The sequence below is a fragment of the Pezoporus flaviventris genome, unplaced genomic scaffold, assembly GCF_033815535.1.
Source record: "Pezoporus flaviventris isolate CSIRO_AGI_PZ_B2104156 unplaced genomic scaffold, CSIRO_AGI_Pfla_v1 ptg000096l, whole genome shotgun sequence".
Lineage (NCBI taxonomy): Eukaryota > Metazoa > Chordata > Aves > Psittaciformes > Psittacidae > Pezoporus > Pezoporus flaviventris.
Genome location: NW_026892644.1, coordinates 173634 through 186877, shown reverse-complemented (window position 1 = coordinate 186877; position 13244 = coordinate 173634). Strand labels below are relative to the sequence as shown.

General features: G+C 38.0%; 1 long non-coding RNA gene across 1 annotated transcript in view; it reads right to left on the bottom strand.

Annotated features, from left to right (window-relative positions):
* LOC133281178 (uncharacterized) overlaps positions 1–13244 on the bottom strand; it is a 90749-nt gene that overhangs the window by 59181 nt on the left and 18324 nt on the right. The window contains exon 3 of the long non-coding RNA XR_009747411.1: positions 10563–10751. This is a non-coding gene — a long non-coding RNA (uncharacterized LOC133281178). The remainder of the gene's footprint in view (positions 1–10562; positions 10752–13244) is intronic.

The following is a 13244-nucleotide window of genomic DNA, read 5'->3' as shown; positions in this document are numbered from 1 at the left end:
ACTTGCAGTAATATTTAATTGTAATATTGGCAGTGACAAATCTATGCAAGAATTAGATTATTTAGTAACTTTTAGTGCTTCATTGAAGGAGGTTTTATAGTCCTCTTTCAAGTTTACATCATTTCTCATAATCTACAGAATAAAACCAAATCTGACTATCCAGTTAAGCTCCAAGGATACAGAACAGCATGTGGTACTCTGCATTATACCAAGAACGCTTAATTTATTAACGCCTTACTGTCTAGGAAGAACTTTTCAGGTAACATAGCTTGGTGAAATTTTAAAGCCTTTATAAAGATTGTGTACTGTTAAGGACACTACATAGCTCAGGTTTAAAATACATGAAAATAGGGAAAAAGTTCAGCAACTTTGTTTTTCAGCTCTTAAAAGAATGAATAAATTCTCTTCCAAACTGAATATTAGGAAAAAAAGGAATTAATTTGATAGCTTTAGCTGAAACTCCCGGGAGTCCTTCCATTCCATTCAATGAAGATTTTACCTGGCACATAGCTGATGCTTTGTTGATTTCTTTGTTTTATTTCATTGTTTTGTTTTGTTTTCTTGCAAATATCTTTATTATTTGGTTAGATCTTTAAGATAATCAAATGTTTCCATTAACTTTTCAATTTTATGCCCAATTTTCTTTTTGAATAAACCACATGTACTGCAGATATATATAATGAAACCTAACAGAATACTTCAGAACTGTGTATTTGTTCTGCTATAGTTTATTTATTCTTTCTGCATATTCCTGGGCTTAAGAAATCTTCAAAAGTACTCCCAAAATAAAAAGCAAATTACATGTAATTTTTAACTTAAAGAATCAGGGTTTCCTAAAGATAGCTTCTAATGAAAGTCAGGGGTTTGGGCTTTTCACACCACCTTCACTGATGCAATTATACTTAATCACTTTAACAGTCAAGACTTTTAGCAGCTAGATGAAGTATACTGTATTAGCTTAATAGCCATATCTTTTTCAGACTTTTTAAAACCTGATTTACTTTTCTATTGGACCAGTGAGCTCAGGAATTGGAAACTTCCAGCAATTCTTTCATACACTGAAGTGGTTCAGCTGTGTCTGCTCACATAAGAGGACAACTGTAATTCTCACAGGTCAAGAATAAGAACACTATGTTACCTTTCTACACTAGCCAGAAATGCGTATTCTCAGAAACCATTAGTTGCTGTACCAAAAACATACAGGCATAAAATAAAATAATTCAGGAATTTTGAGACTCAAATCTCTTCAAGGTTTCATGAAAAGGAAAGCCTATGCATTTAGATCTAAACTGGATGAATCCATCACTTGACTCAATAGCCCAAAGAAAATGTGGCACATAGTGTATTAATAAAAACCCAAACAAATATACAGCTAATAAGTCTGAAAATTCAAACAGTAAGTTCCTCATTATAAAAGCCACAAGTGACTTTCTAAGCAGAACTACCCAAACCACTATGTTGTCTCCCTTGGGACAATCAGTTTTCCTTCTCATCCTCTTTGCTGCTTTTGCATTGATGTATCAAAGTTTAGTTGTCTGGGGCCCAGCTACTTTCAGGCAGCTTTGAGCAGTCACCAGTCTAGTGATGAGATGATCATATGTGATGAAAGGACAAGGTTAACTTACAATTTCTGAGTTAGTGTTAGTGTTTCAGGTACCACATGATGAATAACAACACGAGAGGCCTCTATTCTTCTGAAATATAATTGGCTTTTCTTTGGAGAACCATGTACAGAAACACAAAAAATGGGGGTAACATTCAGGTCATGCTCAGATAGATGAAGTTCCTGGTGTCTCTTTCAAACATTATCTTCCTACTTCTCCTCTCTCTGAACCACAGATGGGTCACCACAACTTTCCTTTTGACAGCTGTTGTGCTTTTCATGCAAACATTTGGTAACTAAGGAGAGGTTACTAATGCAAAGACACCTAAAGGCTAGCCTTCACTGCCAACCCACTTGGACCAGTTTTATATCATGTTCCTTCATAGCTGAGCTCCAGTACACCCTCTTGTTTCCTGTTCTGCTGAAAAAGAACTTGCTTTCACCTTGCCAAATCCCTGTCACACTGCCTGCTGGTTTCCTTCTGCCTCCTCTATCTGTGGTTGAGGATGGGAGAGCCTATGAGGCATCAACCAGACAACACACAGCAGGACTGCACAGTCCTGCTGCTCACCACTGAATTATACACTTGTGACTCTGTTTCTACCAGCCCTAACATTACTTTGCTTTCATGTATTGCCCTCGTCTTTGTTTCGCCTCTGCTCCTCCATGGCTGCCTCCCAGTCTGATTGCACTTGCCCTGCCTGCCCTCTGCTTCCCAGCGGTGCCTTGCTGGCTGCCTCCCCATCCCCACTGCCATTTAACTGGCTGCTGATCCATGAGTGTAGCACAAATGCAGTTGTAGCAATCAGTAGCTGAAAAGATACGTGGCAGCCATTGTCTGCAGTGGACACGTGCTACAAAATGCTGAATTTGCTTAAGTCTTGCTGGTAATTTCCTCCCATACCTTGGAAATTTCTCCACAACTCTAAGCACAGCTGCTTTTTCACAAAAGAAGCTACATGCAGCACCAAAAAGTCAATAAGGAGGATTTTCACACCCTTGTCAGCACGAGTTCAGAGGAGCATACCAGCACACTACCACAGCAGCATCCTTCATAAGCCTGTCTCTGCTCTGTTTCCTGGATTCATTTTAAGCATAGCCAATGTATTGTAACAGTGGCCACCATTTTGCTTCTTTCCGTGGACAGTTCAGCTGCTCTTGCTCTTTGATTCATTCCTGTAGGGTTAGATGTCTTTTTCTCAGCAATTCCTCCTATAAACTGGAATCACATGTCCCACAAATCATCCTGTCTCTAATTAGGAGATCTTTTATGTCTCTAATGTACATATGCATGCCAGAATTCTCAGCAACACAGTACAAGCATCTATCCCCTTCTCTGCTTCTTGCTTTCGGGACTTAGAAAAAAAGTATCCCTCTCCTACCTCATGTATATTTTCCTCAAATGTTTTCCTCAGCTGTGCCAGAGTTTGCATATTCATTCCTAGCAATTTTATTTCAGTCTTTAATCTTGTCCTATGAAAATGTAAAAAAGCTGTACCTTCATTTTTTTAATTTATATTCATTTATATTTTTAATTTATATTTATCGGGTTCATATACAGACACAATTCTTTCATATACTCAGTGAAATCTTCTTGGCATGGAAGTTTTGAATTCCTAGTAGTCTGCTTACTTGCAGGGGATTAATCGCCTCTTTCTAGGTGCTGTTAATCAGATCTTTTTCTCTATGTGGCTCTCCCTCAATCCGCCTGATGTTAACCATGTTTCCGTGCACAGTATCCTAGGTAAATAACACGAAGGCTCAATACTTTTGCAGCCAATTTTAATATGGGTATTCAGAGAGCTTTACTACATATAATATGTGGGTATTTCAGTCAGGTACAATGAGAATAAAATATACAGTGTTTCAAACTGGCAAACTATGCTCCTCTTTCCAAGTTCCAGCTGGGCTGCCACAGCCAGTCTGACAGGAGGTTGTTCTGACAAGCTTGACAGACACCTCCAAATCTTCTGAAGTATTCTTCCTCACCTCCCTCCTGCCCAAGTATTACATTTCTCTCCATAGGCTTCTCATGGCCGTGCTTAAGAAAAATTCAACATTATCTAATGAAAAGTTTCCTAAGAAGTGACAGTATCAGTCAGTCCCAACTGCAGCTAGACATTTTTGCTTAAAGATTTGTGGAAGCATTGCTCGAACCTAACAAATCATCTACCAGAATGATTTTTCTCTTCTACAGAACAGCTCCTTGACTCTGCAGCAGACACAACCTGTCTCCCATTAATTCATGTCTCTAAGAGCTTCTCAGGTCCATAAGCTGAAGGAAATGTATGTTCTAGTCAAATACATAAGCTCTGAAAAACAGTCAGAGGCTATGCTCTGGGAAAATGCTAAAACCAGCTCCTCTTCAGGCTTTCCTGCTGGACTGAGTTGCTCTGCAGGTGCAAAGCACCTCACTGCCTTGGACTGAGAATGTGGATGGTGATGTGGAGTCACCATCAAGGGTGCACCTGCATGAGGCACAGCATCAAAGTGTCCTCTGACCATGGACTCCCAATTAGTAGATGAAGGTCGCCATCAACATCCGCATGACAGCCAGTGTTTCAAAGTAGGTCACACTTCAAAACTTACACAGAGGCACTTGCACAATAAAACAGACAGAGCATCCTCAGGCCAAGTACATGAGCCAAACAATGCTACACTTCAAAGAAGTAAAAAAAAAAAAACATTTAATGTACTTTAGTAGAGGAAGTGAAAATACTGCAAAGATGTGAGAATTGAAATAGTTTTGCAAAATATTGTCATGCCACACCACACCAACTGGTCTTCTCTCAAGGAGAACAAAGGTGCTTGAATTCAGTCTTTTGGTGCCCCTCTTGGAAGCTTAAGTGACAGCAAATTTTAAGGGCCAAGACCTGGCATTGCTGCAGGCCTTTCTTTTTGCAAATGCGATTTTAAGGCTCAATGTAATTGTTGCTAAAAATAAGGTATCAAAAGGTTTCTAGTCTTGCAATATAATGAACTGCAGGCTCAATTGTTTGAAGTAGTAAAATTGCATTGATGACACCAGATCAAAGACGAACAAAAAGTCAGGTATTTCCTCTAGAAAAAAATTTAGGAACATCATGCTTTTTCAAGCAGACCTTACTGTGGTTTAAAGGCAGAGTGAGCTTGTATTCGGATTTAATTTATTAGCAAAATAACAACAACAAAAAATTGTAGGTACATGAAAACTCCAAAATCAGAAAATGCTCAAAGAAAACCAGACATAGGAGTTCCTACACATGCATTTGTGTGCGACCAATCTTGCTTTGTTTTAAAAATTAGCTGAATCACAGACAACAGAATGGCATTAGTAACAGCTACAACTCTCTACCATGCCCAGGCAGCAAATCAGAGGCACCACCATTTTTAATTTCCTGCCAACATATACACTTGTCACGATTGTTGGGATGCCAAACGTTTCATGACAGAATCCAGACAGCCAGAATTTTTAATCCAAGGAATACTCAAAGCAACTTATGTCAGTCCCAGTGCTTCATTCCAGAGTCTGAGAATTGCACAGTTGTTACAATTAAATCTAATATACACTTAAAAATATTTAGCCTTTCATGGTTTTTGTTTTTTTTTGGTTTTGCTGTTCTTTTTTTTAAATATAATTTTTTTTTTTTTTTTTTATTGTGGCCAGTTTACTAAATTTCAATTTTGTGGACACACAATTTTATTTTCTGATAATACTCAAGAGAACTGAAACTGAGCAGAGAGGCCAGATAATTGCTTGAGCCCAGGTTTTATAAAGCCACTTTTATAGATGCACCTTCTGATTATGTCAACCATCTTGGTAGCCCTAGACTCACTGGTGATTTGTGGAGCTCTTCCACAGAGAGCTGAGTGGTCAAATGGCATTGATTAGTTTCATGTCTAACTGTTAAAACGTATCTAAAAATGGGAAAATGGCACACTGCACTTTTTTTTATACTATTATCCTGTAATCAGTGTTTGCAGTCAGAGCAGCAGTGCTGCATGAACTTATGAATTCAGAGCAGTCTGTGGGCCTGTGACCAGCAGTTCCATATTTACATTAGAAATAACATCCTTAAATTTACTTTTCAACGACAGTGTGCACTTAGGAATTTTCATATAGCAGCAGCAGTTGTCTCCCATGAAAAGAAAAAAAAAGGGGGGGGGGAGAGAAAGAATTTATTTAACCCCCCCCCCAATATAAGAATTATATCTTGAATATCACATGCTTAGATTTAATCAAAGAATACCAGATATACCTGTGAACAGGCTTTAATCATGCCACCTTTTCCTATTGTGCTACCCATCTCAAAAATTGCTATAGTCAAGTACGCATCAGGCTGGAACTGCCTAAAGTCTTAAAAAACATGAGATGAGAGATAACAGCCTCAAAACTCATAGGGTTTTAGCCACCATCTAAACCTGGTTTCTTACAAACACATGCCCAAAATGTCCTTCCTCTCAGGCCACCTGAAGAAAGGACCTTCATTCAAGGTCCAATGTAAAGTTAAAGACTGGCCTCTAAGGAGTGCTAATGGGCCAGACTGTCTAAAGCAAGTGTCAGTGCTAGGCACTGACTGGTAAATGAGAGCAATGTTAAAGTTCCTAATCAAAAATCTCTGTGACTATTACAGGCTGTCTGGATGCTACAGCCACACTCCAACTAGACCGTGGGTGCTCTAAGTACTTAGGGACTGTCCAAGAGCATTATTTTAGACCTCCAGGAAGCAGTGAAATTCAAAGGTGAGTTTTATATCAGCTTTAATAGTTCACCTGATATGTGTTCTGCAGCAGTAACACCAATGTTGGGATCTGGTTTCATACCCGATACTTGTTCACATAAAAGAAAACTTACAGTATCACCCAGCCATATCACTGAACATGCGTATAAACTACTGGGGCATTGGTGGAAAAATGTAGGGAGCCATAAGAATAATTTGCTGAGAGGCTAAACTGCTTAAGTTGCGTAGCCTATTCAAGGGGATGTACCTGAGGCCAGTTTAGCACTAACGCGATACTATGTCTCAAGTACACCAAGGCACAGAAGTTGTCACTTTGAGATACAAGATAGCATATCCCCACATTGTATCAAATACCAAACAGAGGTATTCCTCATCATAAAGCTAGGTCCAGAACGACTGCTATTTAAAATTGTGCCTACTTCTTAGGGAAGAAGACAGCAGGTGACTTTAAGATCCACTTCTTGATTCGCTGAGTTGTGTTACTAAAAAAAAAAAAGGCATGCTTCTCAAATCCATTTCCCTGCAAGTATCAAAACCACACAGAAGTCCAAAGCCTGAGTAACATAATGTCTGATACAATAAAAAGACAGAACTGTATTAATAGGTTCATCTATCGCTGATGAACTGTAATCTCATACTAACATTTCAAATGAGAATACTGGCACCTTTTTCACATGCCCTTTCTACCCTGATTTTGAACACTCTCTGTAAAGAAACAAATACACAAACACATGAAAAGAAAAACAATGAGGTTAACAAATTATGATCCTTTCTAAAAAGAGACAACTGGCTTCAAGTTTTCAATCAGCTTTTTTTTAGAAAGACAATTAAAAAAAAATAGCAGTAACAGGCAATCTGCCACTCTGCTATTTCAAGACCTGCTTCAACAGGAATAAGCTGAAACACTAATGTGTCTAATTTAGAAATAATATATGTGTCCATGGTGAAAGAACTTTAGGTCCCAAAATACAAGAATGATTCTATGTTTCTGAGTTATACAGCTCTGCTTCCACTAGTTGGAAGCATCCTTAAGGATGCTTTGCCATCCATCGCATATACAGGTACAAAACACTATTAAGCAACCAAGTGATTTGATTTCCATTGTGGTATCTGCCAAGAATAGCCACATGTTGCTAATGCTCTTCTGCACTGTAGTGATTAGGCTGCTGGTGTAAATAAAAATACAAAGCTTCAACACCAAGAATCCTCAAAATTCAGCGCTGAAAATGTATCTGGAGTATACGATGACTATTTCCTACAATGTCAACATTTTCAGCAAAACTTCACTGATAAGGTTTAATTTTGATTTTCTGCTTTTATGTATTTAACAGTTTCTAATAACTAGGCCATTCTTCTGATAGTGAAAAGAAAAAACTTCTTTTTATTAGAGTAATTCTTGATGCAAGGCTACGTTCTAAAAAATGCTTCTATGAATACATAAGTGAGAACCAACAGAATGAGAGAATAGTAAGAAGAGTATTGAGTATTAGTGCAAGACACAAAGGTTAGTTTTTCCAAGATGAACTACATTATTGCTGGGAAAATCGTGGAACAATATAGCAACAAAAAGAAAGGCTAGTACTTATTGTATTCATTGAAGATGTTTTTACTAAAAAAGTACTTTAATTAACTATTTCTGACAATATCATTGGGCATTACCTGATTTTACTGTTACCTAGGTTTCTTCCCCAAAAAACTTAACTTCAACCTGCAAAAACTTAAACCTTAATACATTAGAGTTCTTGGAATAGAATACTTGTTTAAAAATTCATAAGGATCAAGTTTTAGAAGATTTTTATTTAGTCTTAGCAATTTATTCTGTGGCCTAGCCCTAAAGAGGTAGATTTATTACTAAACTTATGTATACAAGACAGGCTGAGAACGCTGGGGCTCTTCAGCCGGCAGAAGAGAAGCTGCGTGGAGACCTACCTCATAGCAGCCTTCCACTACCTAAAGGGGGTCTATAAGGACGGAAGAGGGACTCTTCATCAGGGACTGCAGTGATAGTACAAGGGGAAATGGGCTTAAATTTAAATAGGAGAAGTTCAGGTTACTTACAAGGAAGAAGTTCTTTAGTGTGAGGAAGGTGAGGCACTGGAACAGGTTGCCCAAGGAAGTTGTGAATGATCCATCCCTGGATGTGTTCAAGGCCAGGCTGGACAGAGCCTTGGGCAATACGGTCTATGGTGAGGTGTCCCAGCCCATGTCAGGGGGGCTGGAACTAGATGATTTTAAGGTCCCTTCCAACCCAAACCATTCTATGATGCTATGAGAGGTAGCAATAACAACTATTTTCTTAATAAGAACAACAGTCTTTTAACCAGACTGATTTTTCCTGCATCTTCATTTTTTTTATAAAGATTCTTATGGTGAGATATTTACATTTTAAATTCAGTGTAAAATATAGGCACACCCAAATCTCAGCTTTATAACACCACTGGCACATAATTAAAGACATAAACCAAGACAAGAATCAGAAAGCCGGTAATATTTTATCAGTGGAAGTCATTACTCTATGTAATTCTTTTAAGGCCTTGAAATGCACAAATTTCCAGCAGATACACACAGCCCCAAACAAATGTCCCTAGTTGTTACGTAGATAAATGGGCTTCATAGCCAACAAACATGCTGGTTTGGACCAAGCTGTGAGAGGAATGAAATCACAGACTCAAAGGGCCCTTAGAGAAATTGTGTTGCTTTTACACACCAGTGACCCTCCACGACTGCTATTTCAGCTGATCACAACTCAGAACTGACACAGAAGAGGCATAACCCTTTAAGTTTAAAGGTCCATCACACATAGTACTTTGTCCTCCAACACAATAAATCCCACTTTATCCATTTATACACTTGTCTGCATGAACAAACATATGTGTCCACATATATACTTCCAATGCAAACCAGAGTAATAATGTCTATTCAAGAATTCCTGTTTAGCTTTAACAGGATCTTGATTTAACCTATAGTTGGACCATGCAGGCTATAGATGCAATGGATTCATCAGCAAAAGGGTAATTTACACTAGCCATTTGTAGAAATAAGGCACTGATATAACGGTTGTATAAGTGCTTGCACGTTTTCATTAATCTCTCTGGCGGTTGGGGTGTGTACAGAAAGTGGTACCAGTGTATAACTATCATTTTTATCTACAGCATTTGGGATGATAACAAAAAGAAGTATGCATGCATGTTTTTCTGTTACGGCAGATACACAGCCAACAGGAGGATAGGGGATAACCAGGTTTTTAAAAAAAGACAAAAAAAATCTGCATGCTATTGATTCTCCCACACTTATAACCGACTGCTACGTCTTCTACCACAAATATTCTCTTTGATGTTACAAAGAAAGATGAGCTGCAAAGGCTGCAAGAATTCTTATGCCCATTACTGTCTTAATTATAAACTTGTCTGACTATAAACAAATGAAAAATAGATTGTTTGTATGCCCTGGACAAATTCCTAAGGCTATAAAGTGAGCACTCCATTATTTAAGAAGCATTTCGTATTGCCATGAATGTAAATGCCTGTAATACTAAGAACTGTACCAAATACACATTTAGGCAACAAGGTCTTTGGCATGAATATTAGCTGTATATAAAACCTGAAAAGAAACAGGAGAGAAATATTTCATGTATATGAGAAAGTACCAATATCCCTCAGAAAATGCTGTTTACATGCAATGCTATGACTACAGACACAGAGAAGGTACCCTGATGACACCCCAGCCACCTGTACTAAATTGATACAGCAATCAGAAAATAAAATGGAAAAAATTAATTCACTAAATGGAAGATAACAGGTACCACTACTGAATACAAAACAAAACAACCAAGAACAAGGCAATGACATTAACTATGCATAGCACAAATATTTCAGCTATTTCTCAGGAGATAAGTAAGACAAAAGCGATTGTACTAGTCAGCAATTTATACTTTCAACTTATTTTTCATAATTAAACATTTCTGTATGTTGACATATATTATCAAAAGAATAAAGAAAACATAACATATGCTTCCATTTTTGAATTTTGAAATATTGCTTTGTCTGTATATATATATTTATTGTTGTTTCTGTTTTCATTATTTGAACAAATGTTGCATAGAGATTTTCTTATATGGTATTGCTCTTATAGACATTACAGCATAGAGGTCAATGCACAAACAGTATCTTTTATACCTTTAAGCTTCATGTCAACTCCTACTTTACAACTAAGCTGTTTGTTCCTGTTTTTAATCTTACCCCAAGTTTCAGAAGAAACTTCTAGGAGTCCTGCAGACAGCATGATAGAAAACCTGTTCGTCTCCTTTCATTCTGTGCTTTGAACGATGGTTCAGATGAGGAAGAGCTTTTTCAGTGTCAAATTCTAATTCTTCTCTTGTAACTTTCACACTCCTTAACAGGGAGACTACATCCAGGCTGATTGATACACTGAAAAAAAAAATAAAAAAAACAAAACAAAAAACAACTTTCAGCATGCAGAAACATGCAAATATGCATCAACTGAAGCAGCAAATGTCTGTGAGGGCTTTCTTTTTTTCTGCTTTTGTAACTCTTGGACAGGATCATCAATACTAGCTGTAAAAGAAAGGATGCCTAAACAACTGCATTTAGATCTCAAACATACAAAGAGGTATGTACTGAAGTGCAAGTCAAAACAAAAAAAAAAAAAAAAAAAAATTGAAGTTTTACAGAAACATCCATTTCTAAAAATCAGGTCCTATGTCAAAGTGTAGGCAGGGAAGAACAAGAGATTTTTAGTGCGTACATTTTAACTTCAAAAGGGCAGCAATTCTCAAACAATTCCCAATACAATGATTTTACTCTTTCTGCGTCCTTTTCATCAACACACCACTAGATACTTCTCTATCTTTAATCCATTAGATTCATGATTGCAGTGCACAGAACAACATTCCTTGTCAGGAGACTGTACTGTACCACAAGGAAAAAGCAACAGATCGAGCAGTGTGCACATATATAGCCAACTGCTTTCTATACAGTGAGACAAACTGTAAAATAAAAGAAGTTATCTGCATTGTAAAGCAGGAGAGCAGCATTGTTTTGAACTGTACGCTGCATGCATTTCAGCGACATGAAAAGGACAGACACCTGCTTTTTGACTTACAAGTCACGTAGTCTGTAAAATAACAGAGTAAACCTGATCTGATGAATTGTCCAGTATAGGAGCAACATTGATGGTTTCTCAAACATCTGGCAGATTATTTATTAGAAAGGTTTTCTAGTACAAAATTTCATAGACAGTGGCAGCACCTCACTTTGCAACTGCATAGCCTGTAAATTTACACTGGAGGTTTCCTAACGGCACGCTGCAACGTTCAGGAAGCTAGAGGTGGAATCAACATCGCAAACTTACATCCAAGTTAAAACTAATTAATGGCTGAAGAATTAGCATGGTTTCAACTATAGAAGGCCTCCCCCCCAAAGCTCATCACCTCTCAGTAAAAATCCGTTCTGCAAGAGAAGGGCGAAGTCTGGTGTGCTGCGAAAGCCTCATCCCTATCTGCAGGGTATACATGGAAACTAGGCATCTCAGATGATTCAAATCTTCCAGAGACAGGAATTCTTGTTGCCCTGCTCACACTGATGCTTCTGGACAGCTCGAAGACCCCTGAGCACTATTTGAGTATCTTAACAATTTACTCTTTAGTGATTATTACAGTGCAAGGTTTACCTTTAAAAATGCTTGTTCCAGACAGGTTAAATACGTGAATAAAACCCCACATATATTTAATAAAATTGAGTGCAATCTTATATGTAATAAGATTTAGTATATTACATTAAATTTAGCTGCACCTATGAAGAATGCACAAACACAGCATTTCCTATAGCAACATATATGCTGCTGTACTCCACAAGCATATCTAATTTCAATCCATACGTCTAAATACATGTCTTGAAGCATTAATATATACTTTAATTACTGTGCCAAGCAGATGAGCACACAATAGCAGCTATCATTTTGGAACGTTATAGACACGGTTCACTATTTGAAAAAACCTCTGTTACATGAACATTCCCTTTACAAAAGCAACAGACTCTTGATCTTATCAATGTTGTTTGATTTTAAAATCAAATCACAAACTTCATGATACTCAGCACTGTTCTTAAAGCCTTGGCTCCTGCAATTATACAATTACATGACACTTAAAATTTTTTAAGACTAAGTATATCTCTAACCTTCATGCTCCATGCTTAAAATGTCTATCTCAGCAGCTGAAAAGAATACTCAGCAAAATAAAAGAAATTCTGCGTTGTTTTAACATCTTATAGCATTTCAACTATTAGCTTGAATCCAAGCTAATATTTTTCTAAATTAATACTTGAAATTAGTAATGCCACACTATTAACCCAGGAATCTGCTGTGAAGGCCAATGCTAGGCTAGCCAACAGTATCAGCTCCTGGCACTGCTTCTAGCTGGTAGTCAGCAAAATATCCATACACCTTAGATCAGCTTGGAGGGAGCAGTACGTCTCACAACCAGCCACCAAGCTGGTCTTGGCTGCAACTATCAAGTGGACTTGCCTGTGACAGGCCCAGAAACATCCAGATAAGCCTCCTGTGTCACACATCAGGTTGCTCAGCACTATTGCAATGTAGATAGGTTAAGGAGGAGAACCCCTAAGATGGTCAGGGGGGAGGAGCATTAGTCCTCAGAGAAGAGAATGAGGGAACTGAGCTTGCTCAGCCTGGAGAAGACTGTGGTGAGTCCTGGAGGCTTTCATGACCCAACCAGATGAAACCCTGAGCAACCTGGTCCGACCTCACAGCTGACCGTGCTTTGAGCAGGCGCTTGGAGTAGAGACCTCCTGAGGTCTCTTCCAACCTGAAGAATGATTCCATGATCGTTCTTTGCTGTTGATCTTTGCTGCCTAACTGGCTTGTTTTCTGGAGTTACTCTCTTC